Below are 15,508 nucleotides of genomic sequence, written 5' to 3'. Positions count from 1 at the left end.
CTTTGTCTTTACACTTTTCACCTCAGGATGCAACATGTCTCCTGCATATCCATATATCTTTCCACATTCAAAATGGGAACAAGTGTAGAAAACAAAGTAGAGGCTGGGCCTACCTGTTCCTTACTCAAGCAAACACTTTCCTAAAAATCCCCCACAAAATTCCACTTATACCTCCTTGACCAAAACTGTACCATATACCTGCCCTTAGTTGGACAGGATATATTTCCAAGAAGTCTGAGAGAGTAAACCTAGTGAAATGTGTCATTTAAAGAAAAATAGTATGTTTCAAAAAACAGTAAGATGTAGAAACTAAAATTATATTGCTGTCCAATCAGCTACCTTTTCTGGTAATATCAGAACGCTTTGAAGAAATACTGAATGCTTCAAATCTGACATGTGAGTTCTATGATCAGTAAAACACAAATATTTATCTATTTCATAAGTTTATAAAATTGAGGACCATTCTCAGGAAACACAATTTTTCAATACAAAACACATCACAATGAAGCATAATAAATAAACCATAAATGATACAAATTTGAAATAAAGAATATAAAAGTTACTAAAAATATAATTATCACCACTTGCCCAAAAAAGGCTGAATTTTAAAATCTACATTTATTGTTTCTAATAAATACAAATATGATTCTAGTTTGAAATTAAAAGCAAACAAAGCAGAAATAGAAAATGCTGTGGATATACATGACCAGGGAAGTAGTAGATATAAAATGGAAGAGACAAATTGTTAGTTAGTGGGTGTTTCGGGTTAACTCAAATTCTCACAATGAAACCCTAACCCCCAATACTCAGTGTGTGATTGTATTTAGTGTTAGGGCCTTCAAAGAGGTGATCAAGTTAAAATAAGGTCAATAGGGGGGCAGCCCGGTGGCTCAGCAGTTTAGCGCCACCTTCAGCCCAGGGCCTGATCCTGGAGACCACGTCGGGCTCCCAGCATGGAGCCTGCTTCTCCCTCTGCCTGTGTCTCTGCGCCTCTCTCTCTCTTCCTCTGTCTCTCATGAATAAATAAATAAAACCTTTAAAAAAAAAAAAAAGATCAATAGGGTTGGAACTGGTATTCTTATAAGAAGAGGAAATTTAGGGCAGCCCGGGTGTCTCAGTGGTTTAGCACTGCCTTCAGCCCAGGCGTGATCCTGGAGACCCCACATCAGGCTCCCTGCATGAAGCCTGCTTCTCCCTTTGCCTGTGTCTCTGCTTCTCTCTGTGTGTCTCTCATGAATAAATAAATAAAATCTTCAAAAAAAAAAAAAAGAGAGGAAATTTAGACACACAGACACCAAGGATGCACTGGGCGAGTGGAAAGACCACATGAGAACACAGAGAACGTGGCCATCTGCAAGCCAAGGGAAGAATCCTCAAGAAAAAGTATCCATGCTCCCACCTCAACCATGGAAATTTTAGACTCCAGAACTGAGAAAATAAATTTCTGTTGTTTAAATCATCCAGTCTGTGATATTTTGTTATGGCAGCCTTAGCAAACTAATATAAAGAGAATGAGTGACAGAAAGTGAATTTCTGATCTATTCCAAATAATATGTTTGGGAGGATGGTGATATTGATTTTTTGGATTAATTATTTCTTGCAAATATTTGAAGCAGTACTGACCAAATTTGGTACTAGCCACATGTGGGTATTCAAATTTAGATTAATCAAGATTAAATAAAATAAAAAAATTAGTTCCTTACCTATGCTGGCCACTTTTCAAGCACTTAAAAACCACAACAGATGTCACAATAAAATGTTCATTTTCCTTATTTTTCCCAATAACTAAACACATAATAAGACATGTATGAACACCTTGGTTGCTATGGATTATACCAACAGAGATAATCATGTTGCTAAAATCATACACCAGCAAATGACCCTCATATAAATGGATTAGCATTGAATCATCTTTCAAACAAAGAAAGTACTTTATAAAATAACGTTAATGGATGTACTAGATATGAAAACAGAAACCAAGACGAAAAGTTTTATCAATAGATTTTCTTCTTTTGGGAAACAACTAATAATTTTTTGGAAAATATTTATCAACCAGACTGTTGGTTAAGATGCTAAATTTAAAAAATTTAGTTAAAATTGGTTACTCTCTTGCATGCATTAAATAAAATATATAAATGTATACATGTAATATCATGAAAATAAATTTAATAAAACTTGATATGCAAAATAGCACCATCATTTTGAACATTTAAGCTACAAAATTAAAGCAAAAATACACATCATTAATAAAACACCTGTTAAAAAATCATTTTACTATGGTGAGTTGTTTGGCATACTGGAAACTTCCACAATTCCACTTTGAAAATCTAATGTAATGTTGTTCTGTGCCAAATGAAAAATTCAGACCAGTCTTGAGAGATAACTGTTTTTGTCAGCTTTGAATTCTCTGGCAATGAATGCATGGCTTTAAGTTTTAGATCTGGGACTCATTAAAAAATAATAAAGTATTGCTATGAATCATTAGAAATTTTCTTTTTTTAAAGATTTTATTTATTTATTCATGAGAGACACACAGAGAGAGAGGCAGAGACACAGGCAGAGGGAGACGCAGGCTCCATGCAGGGAGCCCGATGTGGAACTCGATCCCCGGACTCCAGGATTACACCTGGGCTGAAGGCAGCACTAAACCACTGAGCCATCCAGGCTGCCCTAGAAATTATTTTCTAAACAGGTACCATATATACCAGATAGTTTGCTATTATTTGTTTCCTGTGTACGTTCAAAAAAACTTCAACCCTAAAAGTCTATGTAGTATCTCTGAAACTGTTCACTAGAACAATCAAACAGGTATTGGAAAAAAAAAAAAAAAAGGAAGGGAATCTGCATTGAAATATATTCAGTAGACCAGTGTGTGAAAGGGAGTGGGGGGGGGGACAGAAATCTTGAACCATCAGGCTAGAGAGTTAAGTAAGAGTTAATACAGTCTCTGGGACAGATTCAACTAATATTTGTTATATCAGGACCATACGACTAAGTCTGGGCAATGGACTATGAGTGGAATTATCTGTTTTAGCTTCTGGGCCAATGCAGTTAAGAACCAGTGTACCTCAGTCTCTTTTTCTTACATGGTGATTTGGGAGACCACAGTGCTACATGGTGTAGCCGCAGGATGGAGAGAAGTAGTCTACCTGTATTGACCCTTTCTATGAGAGAGAAATAAGCCTTCATTCCTTTAAGCTTTTGTTACTTTTCAGAACATATATATCACTGCAGGACTTATATATAACCTGGCTTATCCTGACCATGAAGTTTATTTTTTTTATTCTGCAAATATATTTGTAATTAGTCTGTTTTCCATATGCAGTTGGCTAATCAAAAGAATACGACTATTGAATAAGTGAAACTTAAAGCAGCTGTCCCTAAGCAGTTTTACACAGATAAAGGTCTATACAGTTAGGAGCTAACATCAAGTTTAAACCTAGATCATGGGGATCCCTGGGTGGCTCAGTGGTTTGGCGCCTGCCTTTGGCCCAGGGCCTGATCCTGGAGACCCGGGGTCAAGTCCCACGTCGGGCTCCCTGCATGGAGCCTGCATCCCCCTCTGCCTGTGTCTTTGCCTCTCTCTCTTAAATAAATCAAATATTATATATATATATATATATATATATATATATATATATATATATAAACATATGTATATGAGAAAACAACCTGAGTAGTACTCAGAGTCTCATTTTTTATACTAGGAATTTCACAAAAGAAAAGCTTTTTATCTTTAGACTCAAATCTCAAATCTGTTTATAGACATAGAGTGAGGTAGGGTTGCTCCTGAAAACCAGCATTGCCAGTATGGGGATATTCTGGAGTTAAGAGACTCTTTTATGCATTTGCAGAAAGAGAAATGAGAAGGTAACTGAAAAACAAAAGTGGGTATAAATCATTTAATATTTCCAAGTGGCTTTTACAAACTAGAGTTGGACTTGGGAACATTTATATATCTGTTCATTTTCTTTTCCTTTGTTTCATTTTGTTTTCGGGAAGTTTCTATTAACCATATGTTGAATGCAAAGAGTTGTTCTAGACTTAAAGATCTAATGTTGAATAAGGCAGTAATTCCTGTCCCCAGAAAACAGTGTAAGAGGGAAATGAGACTATGATATTTAATTTGTGTATCTAAAAATTACTGTCTATTAAAATTAACTTGAATAATTTCACAAAAGGTGACTAGTCAGTATTTTAAAAACACAAGCTCTATTTTCAAGTTCAATTTTTTAATGACATCTTTAATTCATAAATTACATTGGCATTTGATTCTTCATGTATCATTTTACTATGTGTAGGCTCAGGTGTTCTTACATTTTATGGACAAGACCATTAGATCTTTGAGAAAATTCTGAAGAATAATAATGGCTTATTTTAAGAGGCTGAGGATTCTGTATTACAAAATCACAAGCAAACTATCAACGTTAAATAAACTTCAAAATGGGCCTCCTCATGGCTAGTACAAAACTGGTCTAAAATATGAAGTTTGCTTCCTTTTGAAAGAAAAAGAGCCCTGATCTACAAACCCATTAAAGTCCTTAAGTAGCCACTGAAGGTTGCTGAGTGGCATTTGTCTAGCTTTAGCTTAACAGCTATAGAAAAACTCAAGAGAGATAAGAAATTGCCATGCTAAAGCTGTAGGCCTAACAATGCTGCTGGTTAGTCTCATAATTGTGAGCCCATTTTTTTTTCCCAGTTTCTCAAAAAAGACACTTTAAAATCTTATTATTATTACAATGTACTCCTAAATAGTCAACTTCTTAGTATGGAATTTATTACAGAATTTAAATAAAATCTAACTTTTAAAGGGTATATGTTATATTAACTATGATGGGATTAAATATAGTACAAGAAATCAAAATTTTATATTAATAAGCATGGCTAAAGCACTGCCAACTTACGTATCACCTGTTCCCACCTCAACTTCCAACCTTTTCTCAAGAAGTTAACCATGTCAATTGTAAGGGAAATTTATACTGTGCAGTTCAGGACCACTAGGGTTAAGGAAAAGCACCAAATAAAATTAAATGAATTCCCCTTTATGTACAATAATATGGTTCAAATAAACTCCCAGAAGTAAAAACAGTTCTTTTTTATTCTTACAACTATATCCAACTTTGAACGTAAAAGCTACCTGACCTTTTCTGTAAGAAGCTGATTCTGTTAACAAGTTCAGTATCTTTAAATAATATTTGTTGCTCTAAACTGCTCACTGCAGACTGTTTTAGCCAGTAATTTGAAGGGGGGCAGGCAACCATTTTGTTGCACTGATCCCCACAAACTACACAAATTACAAATATAACAAGAGAAGAAGACATCATTAATCAAGTTATACATATTTCCTTCCATCACTGGGGAGAAAGGCCAGTTAGTTTGTCCCAGATACACCACCCTAAATGGTTTTTTGTTCATGTTGGTTTACACAGAATAAAAAATCTAAAGGTTATACTGATGCTACGATTTGTTTCTTATTGCTCCTTCTCCTCCCAACAGTGAAATTATTTTAATCATCAAAAACACATTTCAAAAAAAGCATGTTAGTCACAATTTATCACTTAATATTTAAATCCTTGAAAGAAAAGTATTACTTTTTGTTGTATTCCATGCTTATCTAAATAACAATACATTTTAACAACTTATTTTTACAACTCCCTAGGCAAATTCTCTAGTTTTTAATCATAAACTCATAGCAAGCACACTTGCTTCCCAGATAGACAGATGGACCCACATGAAAAACATCCTTTGTTTGATAAATTGAACTTACCAACTTTACCTCAGCACTTTAAATGCTCATGCTGAGGCCAATTACTTGAACATTATCTATAATACTATTTTCTACCGGAAAATAAAATGAATTGCTTGGTTTTGCTATCTTTGTAATGCGTTCATAGAAACATCTTATTAAGATGTTTTTAGATTCTAGGTTTTCTAAATCAAACATGAGTATATTTTGTTCTGTTAGCATCATTTAGAAGGACTTTGGTGACCTAGGCATTTAAACATGATAATTTGAATTCTAATATACATAAATAAAATGTCTCACAAATACTATGCATAATGGATGATATCAGTGTTTTATCTTTCAAAAATTAAATGGAGAAAGCTGATATTCCACAAGATAATTTGTCTCTCAGCTTTTGCTTCTTCCATTTCACTTTTGTTCACAACACAGATCCTTACCAATATTATTTCATTCAGAACAATGAATTTTAAAATAAAAAATGATTCGTTTTCTTTAAATATTTTGTCATTGCCTCTTTATAATAAATTATAAAGTTTCTTTTGATGGTGTCCTCCCACTCTTATGATAAATTGGTAAGACCAATTTAGCATACTTATCTATCTGTGAAGAAGGAATGAAATGAGAATATGCCTTTAAAAACAGTTACCGTGTGTGTATGTGTGTGTGTGTGTGTGTGTGTGTTCACTTGTTAGAGATTAGTTGTGAAAAGCAGGCCAAAGATAGTTAAGAAGAAATTTATAATAAATCTTCTAGAGCTTCATTTCATCAAACTTAATACTTGGAAATACTTCATCTTTCCCTTTTCCCATCTTCATTTCAGGGAAATATGCACTTGCCCATAGTAAAGCCCAGGAACTGAAAATGGTTTCATAAACACGTCTGACATTTTCCTTTTACCAGACTCCTTTACAATTGCTTAACAATGAAGAGTGCAGAAATGTAGCTTTCTATCAAAGGTACTGTGTGCTGCCCTGCACTGTGTGAGAGACTTGAAATTGTTCAGACCTACGGTCACTTGGATACTACATTACACTGCAAGAATATAGTAGTAGGTAAGCACAGTGGGGGGGGACAAAGTATCCTTTCTGAGCTGTGAGGGTTTAGATAATGGACAAACAATGATGGTTTTCATGGTGATGGATTCATTTGATTTTCACTGGCTTCACCCAGAATCTCCATTAGATTACTCTTGAACATAGTGTACTCAATTCCTTTCTTATTTGTCAAAGTACATTTTCTAGGCCAATCTTGCTTTTGAGAGTATTTCTAAATGGCTTTCTATAGATATCTTCAAGTTTCTAAAAAAAAATTTGCTTGACAATATTAATATTCAAACATACCAACTATTATTTATATGTCCATTTCTGAGTAGAGTCATATCTTTCTATAATATGAACATATTTCTTTAAAAAAAAAACTATGTTAATCTTTCCAACAGGATGATTCATAAAATCTTTAAATGACTTGTTTATCCATGTTATCTTACTATTATTTTAAAATATTCTATATGCTTTTGTAGTTTTTCATAAGATCATTTTTTTCCCTACATATTCTACATTTGTAGCCAGCAGAGTATCTGTTACCAAATAATACAGTCAATCTTTAGCTTGATTCTGTCTGACAATATTCTGGTTTATCTCCTAAAATAGGGAAAAGTAAAGTACACTTGTAGAGCAAACAGTTTGTCTGAAAAATGTTCTGTTCAAGTAATAGAGGATTATAAATTTTAAAAAGGGAGTAAATTCTTATCATCTTATGTGGCATCTTAGCTAATTGTAACCTAGGTTTTTAATTTGAATCTCTTGGACATTAAGACTATGTATTTTTTAATTACTGGAATTCTTTGCATATAGATACATACACACACACACACGTAGTCATTTTGTCTGAACTATGAACAATTTAAGTAATATGAAAGACTATAGTGTAGTATAGTCTTAATTGGACCAAAGATCACAGAAGTTAAATGCTGCCTGCCATTATCGACAATTTATTAAGAGTGAATTAAAGAAGTAAAAAAAAATTCATACTTTAATAATGTCTTAAGCAATCATTCACCAAAATTAAACATTGGATTCTGAATCTAATTTCAGTTATGAACCCTTGGGGTCAAAAGATGTTTATAACACATGATAAAAAAAAAAAAACTGCACTGAGTATAGATTAAGATAGTACACTGCCCTAACTTGTGGCATGAGCAATTGGTATAAATTATTCTATTTGTTACACTTTTGTACAAACCATTTAAAATTGCTTATGGGGGGTGCCTGGCTAGCTCAGTTGGTGGAACTCATGACTCTGGATCTTGGGGTTGTGAGTTTGAGCCCCATGTTGGGTGTAGGGGTGTTTGAGTTACATAAAAATTTAAAATTGCTTATGAGAATTCTTCCTCCGGAGATCCAGAGGATGGGCGGGAGGGCGAATAAAGCACTGCAAATCATATTTTGCCACGCAATTTCACCATAACTATTCTTCTAAAAACAACAAAGCCTTCAACCACAAGACCATTTTTAAAAGTCTTGACTGACAATACCACTCCCTATTTATTAACGTCACCATACATATTAAACCAGTTCTAAATCTGATGTGTGCCATCAAATCAGAAATAATTATTTAAAAACTTGGAGATATATATTTAAATATATTATACATTTTAATTACATTTTAAAATATATATTTTTCCTTTATAGAAAATCAGATGATGTGTATTAAGAGAATAATTTTCTATTCTGCCTAAAGGTTTAGAAATGTATATGTCACAAAGTGGAAGGTTTGGAGGAGAGTCAACCAATAAAATCTATACCGAATTGCTGAACATGAATTTCCAGGGTTTTATTTTTGGCTAATGCATCCCTTTTTTCCTGGTTTCCAACCTCACAGAAAAGAAGAGCAGAGGGCTGGCAAACACTGGCTTAATTATCCCCATCAGTCTCAGAGACAAGGCGCTTAAGAGTTTTAGCTGCTGTAAACACTCCCCTGATAGCAGATAAGGAATCTGCTGAAAGGCGGTTTTGTCTGGGGAAAACCTTAGGGGCACAGCAGTTAATCATTAGTGCAATATTGTATATGCATTACTACATCAAAGGAAACAGAACCCAATATTCTATTGTGAAGATTTTCTGTGTTTTCTTAAAGGTAAGAAAACTCATGCTAACCAGAGAAAAGATTTTTAAAAATTACATTTGCTGCAGAAACAAAGCATATTCTACTCTTCTTTTTTTTTTTTTTTTTTTCTTTTCCTCCAAGAGAGAATGTCATTATTGGTTTGGTTTTGTTCTGTTTTAATATGTGCCCGCAGGGATATACAAAGTTTCCACTGAAGTCAAAGATGTAACTTTTGTCTCAAAAAGAATTTGCACCTTTGTATCTAAACGCACTGATTAGAACCCAGAATATCACATAACCTTATTTTATCAAGACACTAGAAGCAAGCCAATGTTCTTCTTCCGTATCAGCACTGTGTTAGTCTAGGATCTATTTGTGGAAAACTGACCCTTCACTATCCCTGACAAAGAACCTTTCTATCACTTCAAAATGAAGGCATCCACAATGACCTCCTATTTGTAAAACTTAATAGACTTTTCATAGTCCCACAATCAGAGAATCTTGGAGGCTTCCAAAGTGTTCATAATACCTTTCCAGAGCTAACTTCCAATCTTTCTCAGCCATTCTGCTACTGTGCACAAGTAAAACAAAACTTTTCGGTGTCATACACTCCTCGCCCTTTCCCATACCCTGGCCTCAATACATGACTTCTGATTGCATATCTATCCTCCGGCCCCCATTTCTACAGGTCTACCTTTCCTGGAAACTCCAAGTTTCATATCTAAATCTCTTCACAAACCATCTGTTATTGCTTCCCTCTGGCAATTGGAAATAATCTCTTTTTTTTCCCTTCAAACTCTTTAAGCAACTTTATGTCTTAGTAATAATATCTGTTCTAATATTTAGTACATTATGGGTCAGAAGTCAGTGTTGTTACATGACTGAACTTAGTAGACACTATTTTTGTTAATGACCATGGTATAAATATTTCGTAGGATTTTAAGAAGAGTAAGACAATTATTTTCCATCACAGAAAGTGGTCATCTTTAATATTTCTAAGTTTCTTAGAGAAGAAAAATAAACTAACATTTAATAGGGTATTTTAATATGCAGCACATACTTCTTGAATTGGCCATAATTTGAGTTGTAATCGAAAAATTTCCCCTGAGAAACAATTTCTAAACAAATAGCAGTTACTGAAGAGGTTAAGTCTGTTTGTTTAAACTGTTAAGTTTTACAAATGTGTCCTCTCAAATGTATCCCAGTGCCATCCTTAAACCCTATAAAGATTTTTTAAACTATGGAAAAGTTTCAATATAAACCAGCTTTTGTATAACAAAATTTTAATATGGTGCATATGATTAAATGAATAAAGTCTTAACTATCTTGATTTTAGGTCTTCAAGAAGATTCTGTATTATGTGGGTCAAATATATCACTTGTCTAGACATCACTGGTCAAATAGACGAGCCTTCAAGGAGGTTCTACATTAGTTGGGTCAAACGCACCACTTGTCTAGACATCACTAGTCAAACAGACTGAATAAATATTTCAGACTGAATGAGCATTGATTTCTCTCAGAAGGCTGACCTCAAGACAGAGTGGCTCTTTCTGAAGTTGGTATATTCAAGAGGAGATATTTTGAATATGGGCTGTAAAGCAAATATCATAACTGAAATTTTGACCTTCAAGAGCACACTGCACTTCAGAATATTATTATAAATCAACTCTTTCACTTGCATTCATATAATCAATAAAAAATTTGGGCCAGACTTTCTATACGAGAAAACAAAATCCATAGTGCAGAGAATGCATGCTTAGAGGAAAGCTTTTCTATAGCTATTTTAGAATAATAGTTAGAGCAAGGGGTTTGTAGCTTGCCAGTCACTAATTTGAAATATATTTCTGGCAACTGTAGCTATATTGCCTTAGGCAAATTATTTAACCACCATGATTCTCAATCACTTGTCCACAAAAAAGGATAATGATATCTATTTGGCAATGACTGGCCCATGGTTATCATAACATCATTTGATTAATATGGAAAAGCAGAAATATGAAAGTTTTTATATACCTTGAAAAGAGGAGTAGAACAGGATAACTAGCTTTTCTAACCCAAGATATTGAAGCCGTGGGTAAAAGAGATAAACATAAATTATACTAAATCACAACACAAAGGATCTGGATTCACTCTTTGTCTATATATACTAATAAAATATTATGAAAATTAAAATTGAAATCAATAATATTAGGGAAATACACTTATTCAGGCATATACATTTGCACCATCAAATTGATTATATACTGTAATACTCTGATACTTTTGGGTGTATCAACATTTTACATATAAGTGTATCTTTTACATGATCAATATATAATATCTTAATAAGCATTTTAATATATAGAATATGTACAATAAATTGTAGCCATAGAAGGCATACAATTGTATAGGCATAACATTTAAAAATAGTTTCATGTAGAAAATTTTTTCCAGGTTATAAAAATATTTGAGATAAATAATTGAACATTTCAAAGAGTTGTAAAAAAAATCTCATTTTTAGCTACACATATTTTTCTACTTTGTTATTATAAAGTTTTTAATTCAATAGCTATGTTTCTGTTTTTCTTTACTGGTTGAATCTAGCAAAATCATGACTTCCAAATATTTAACTAATTCCAACAATATACTAAAATAAAGGCTTAATTTGAAGTCAAAATAAGTTAAGCAAAGGAACAAGCCAACTCAGCTGCTAATTTTAAAGAAAAGATAATAGCACTTATAATATATGCTCTTATAGATCATCAACAATGTGTTTTGTTTTTTTAGGCATATACTCACATATCATTTCTATTTAGGTACAAATCCATTTTGATGTGCTAGAAATTTGTTTCCGCTCTTTAAAAATTAATACAATCTGTCTAGTAAAGAGAAAACATAAAACTGTCATTTAAGCTATTTAATATGATTTTTTCTCCTGATACTTATCCCTAATACACTCACAGACATTGATGAGTTACAATACCAAGTAATGCTATATCTCATTCTTAAACTTTAAAAATGGCTTATGAATAGCCATATTTCCCAAATAGAAAACTTCATTAATATCATGACATAGTCACTGCCGACACAATCTTTAGTGTATAAGAAATAATTCAATAGAAATGTTAGATAAAATTTTGCAATTTTGATCTCAGAGCAACAAGAATTTAACTTAGAACACATATACAACTGTGTATCTATATATTCCTCTCATAGAAAAAGTTATACTTTTTAAAAGACCTGTAATTTAACAGGTCTAATTATAAAAATTGAAATTTAATTATGATATACAATTCCCAAATGTCATTTGCAGTCCATTTATCTGATTTTTTCCCATCTGAGCCATCATAATTAAAAAGATATTTTACATGCCTACAAACACATATAAACACTTGAATTCAAAACATGAAAAACTTTATTCACTGATTGCATATTATATGTGTTGGCTATAAAATGACTAACAGCAGATATTACATTTAACATTTTAAAATATATTCCATTATAATTAGAATACAAGGTATATACACCAGAGTCATACTTATGTGATGATAACCTATATTTTAAAAATTTAAATGTTGTTAGATAATATAATTTAAAAAGGTGTGTAATTTTCATAATTGTGCAATTAAATGGCATATGCAGACTTTTCTGCATAATATACAATATAAAATAATTTATTTTCATTATATCTTTTTAAGACATTACTATGGAAAAAATCATTTTGGTATAACTAAAGTTAGGTACTAAAATAAACAGATATTTGACTGATAATTGTTTTACCTCATTATCATTGGCAAAATACATTGTATATTCTTCATTGAAAAGTAAAATATATGGATGACAAATAAAAAATCTAATACAATCATTATTTTGCTGAATTATTAATATTTCAAATGTTATAGTCTCATTTATCATGAAACTTTCAAATCCAACAATAAACTTAGATAAGAATAAACCAAAGCCAGCTATCTATTTAAAAGACAAATTAAAATAATTTACACTTGAGAGCAAATATATTTAAGGCAACTGCATTTGTTGTTTTCTTAAAAAAAAACCTGCATATTTATTTGGAAAGCAGTTGCATAAACATTTGTCAGATGAATCAATTTATATAAGAATTTACACTGGAATACAATTTTGTTGCATTTTTCAATGCAAGAGAACAAATAAAAGTGTACATTTTATCTACTTGAGTAAACCAATACATGTAATAATATCACCTGTTTAGCTGTGCAAAGTAACTGATCTTTCATGTTTAAATGGACACAGTACCAAATAAGCATAGGCATAATCTATCAAGAGTTAAAAATATATATATTTAATTTCTCAGCTCTAGGATATGCACTTTATTTTCTTTTTCAACCTACTGTGAAATTATACCACAGCTAAACCAGCCTCTATGAAAGGTTATATTCAGATTTTTAAATCTTTCTAGAACTACCAACTTCTTATTCTTCCTCTATAGATTTGAACTTGACTCACAGATATCACATAGGTAATGGGAAGGAGATCCAGGGTATAAGTAAGTATACTTATCGATGCTAATATGTTGAGTATTTTAAGAGAAATCATGAAACCCATGTAGTTGGCACTCTGGAATGGCACCATTCCACAAGTCTTAAAAAAATATACTTGGCAGTTTATTGAAGAATCTAGACCTAGTAAAAATTCACTTCAAATGTGGAATACTGCATATCTCAATATTGAGCTACAACTTCTTACTTTGGTTTTGTTGAGTAGTTCTAATTCCTTCTGCAATTAGCCATTCTTTTGAATCAACCTAGCATACAGCTAGTTGATTGTTTAGGGAGATGAGAGGAAAGAGATGGGATAATACTCGGGAAGTGATTCAGAGCATGTATTGCCAAAATTTTTTACACTGTGCATGCTATGCTTTTCCAAGTTGTCCTGTGCCCAATTAGAATCTGTTTTTTTTTTCTTTCAAAAAAATGAATTTCTGTCTAAAGCCCCTTGACTCCTACTAGTGCTAATAAAGAATTCTCAGTCAGCAATTTGCAGAGTAGGGAAGCCAGGGATAATACAACTGGGCAGCCTTTACAAGCAAAACAAAACACCAAAGAAAGGGAATAAAAAGGCTGACAAACAATGTAAGCTCTCCCATAAGGTTCATACTTATTTTTCCCCGTTTAAATGTACCATTAAAAAGCTGAATCAGCTGTGACCATAATGATACAAAGTTTTGATTATTATGGCAAATTATACCTTCTCTATTCAGGAGAGGGCAAAAAAGTTTTGTGGCTCATCAAAAGAAGCTGGGAGTGAGAGCCAAGGCCACTGACACTTGTGGTTGCAGATTAAGCTGTGAGCAGACTCTAAATAAATTCCATTCTCCCCCATCCCCAAAATACACTATTCTGGCTATTAAGACTGACTTGCATTCTATGCATGCCAGTACTCTATCCATTCAGGATCACTTATTTCAGTGGGAGACAGGGAGGGCAGTCTTCTGAATTAGGAAGCTGTAACAGATTAGTTTTGTGTGTGTGTGCGTGTACGTGTGTGTGTGTATAACAGACTGCTAACTATGAATGATTACAGTCTCTGCTTCAAGCTTAAATAAATCACATAATTTGTGAAAGTCAAAATCTTTTTAAGTGAAAAAAAAAGGAATGAAAAAATATGTTTGCTTGTAATTTCTGAACCTGGAATTAGCCTTTCTGTCATCTAGAATACGTAACTAATATCATTCTTTGAGAATCACAAAATAAGATTTTCAAAGACATATAATTAAATTAGCCAAACAAAAATTTTCAAAGATATATAAGCTTACATAAGAATAAAACACCCAAATTATCCTGTGAACTCTTTGATTTTCTTGATTAAATGAAGTTTTCTTTTTGTGCTGATGAGGTTTTTTAAAAGCTGTTTTGGAAAATGTGTTCATTCTCATTTAGAGCAGAAATAAGAATACATAAATCATAAGACTTAGAGGAAAACAGAAGCAAAAAAGTTATAACAATGCAAAGAAAGCTGTAACCATTCTAAAATGAAATTATAGAAAATGGAACAATATTAAGGACCATAAACCAAGTATCATTAAAAGTATTGACAATCTATTGCAAATTCAGCACTATCACTCAAACTGAATTAACTACAAGTACAGAAAATAAAAACTTATAACTTCATTTCAAACTTAATTTTAATAAAAGTATTTTTCCATTACAAACAATTTTATGGGGTAAAAAACTAAAATAACAAGTGCATATAGGATACAAATAGTCTTTGATAAGTCAGTAAAATCTGTTTCATATTTAATGATATCCTTGCACCATTTTATACATGTTTAACACTCTTCCATCTATATATCAAAATAATGTTTTCAAGCTAACTAGCACACAAAGAGCAAAAAATATGTTTAAATTTACTAAAATTTGTATAACCACAAGCATATGTTGATGAGAGTAGCTTTTTTTTCAAAGATTTTATTTATGTATTCATTAGAGACACACAGAGAGAAGCAGAGACACAGGCAGAAGAAGAAACAGGCTCCCTGCATCAGGAGCTTGATGTGGGACTTGATCCCAGGACCCTGGTATCACGCCCTGAGCTGAAGGTACACAGACACACTCAACCATGGAGCCACCCAAGTGTCCCAAGAATAGCTTCCTATTGAGGAAAACTGTCTTTACTCCGTTGTTTCTTGAAGGCAAAAAGCCT

General features: G+C 32.6%; 1 protein-coding gene across 4 annotated transcripts in view; it reads right to left on the bottom strand.

Moving 5' to 3' along the window:
• The window catches only part of ERBB4 (erb-b2 receptor tyrosine kinase 4), a 1,095,199-nt gene that overhangs the window by 907,657 nt on the left and 172,034 nt on the right, over positions 1-15,508 (bottom strand). The window lies entirely within an intron of this gene.

This window comes from Vulpes vulpes, chromosome 16, assembly GCF_048418805.1.
Source record: "Vulpes vulpes isolate BD-2025 chromosome 16, VulVul3, whole genome shotgun sequence".
Classification (NCBI taxonomy): domain Eukaryota; kingdom Metazoa; phylum Chordata; class Mammalia; order Carnivora; family Canidae; genus Vulpes; species Vulpes vulpes.
The sequence above is the reverse complement of the archived record's forward strand: the minus strand, read 5'-3'. Positions and strand labels throughout refer to the sequence as shown.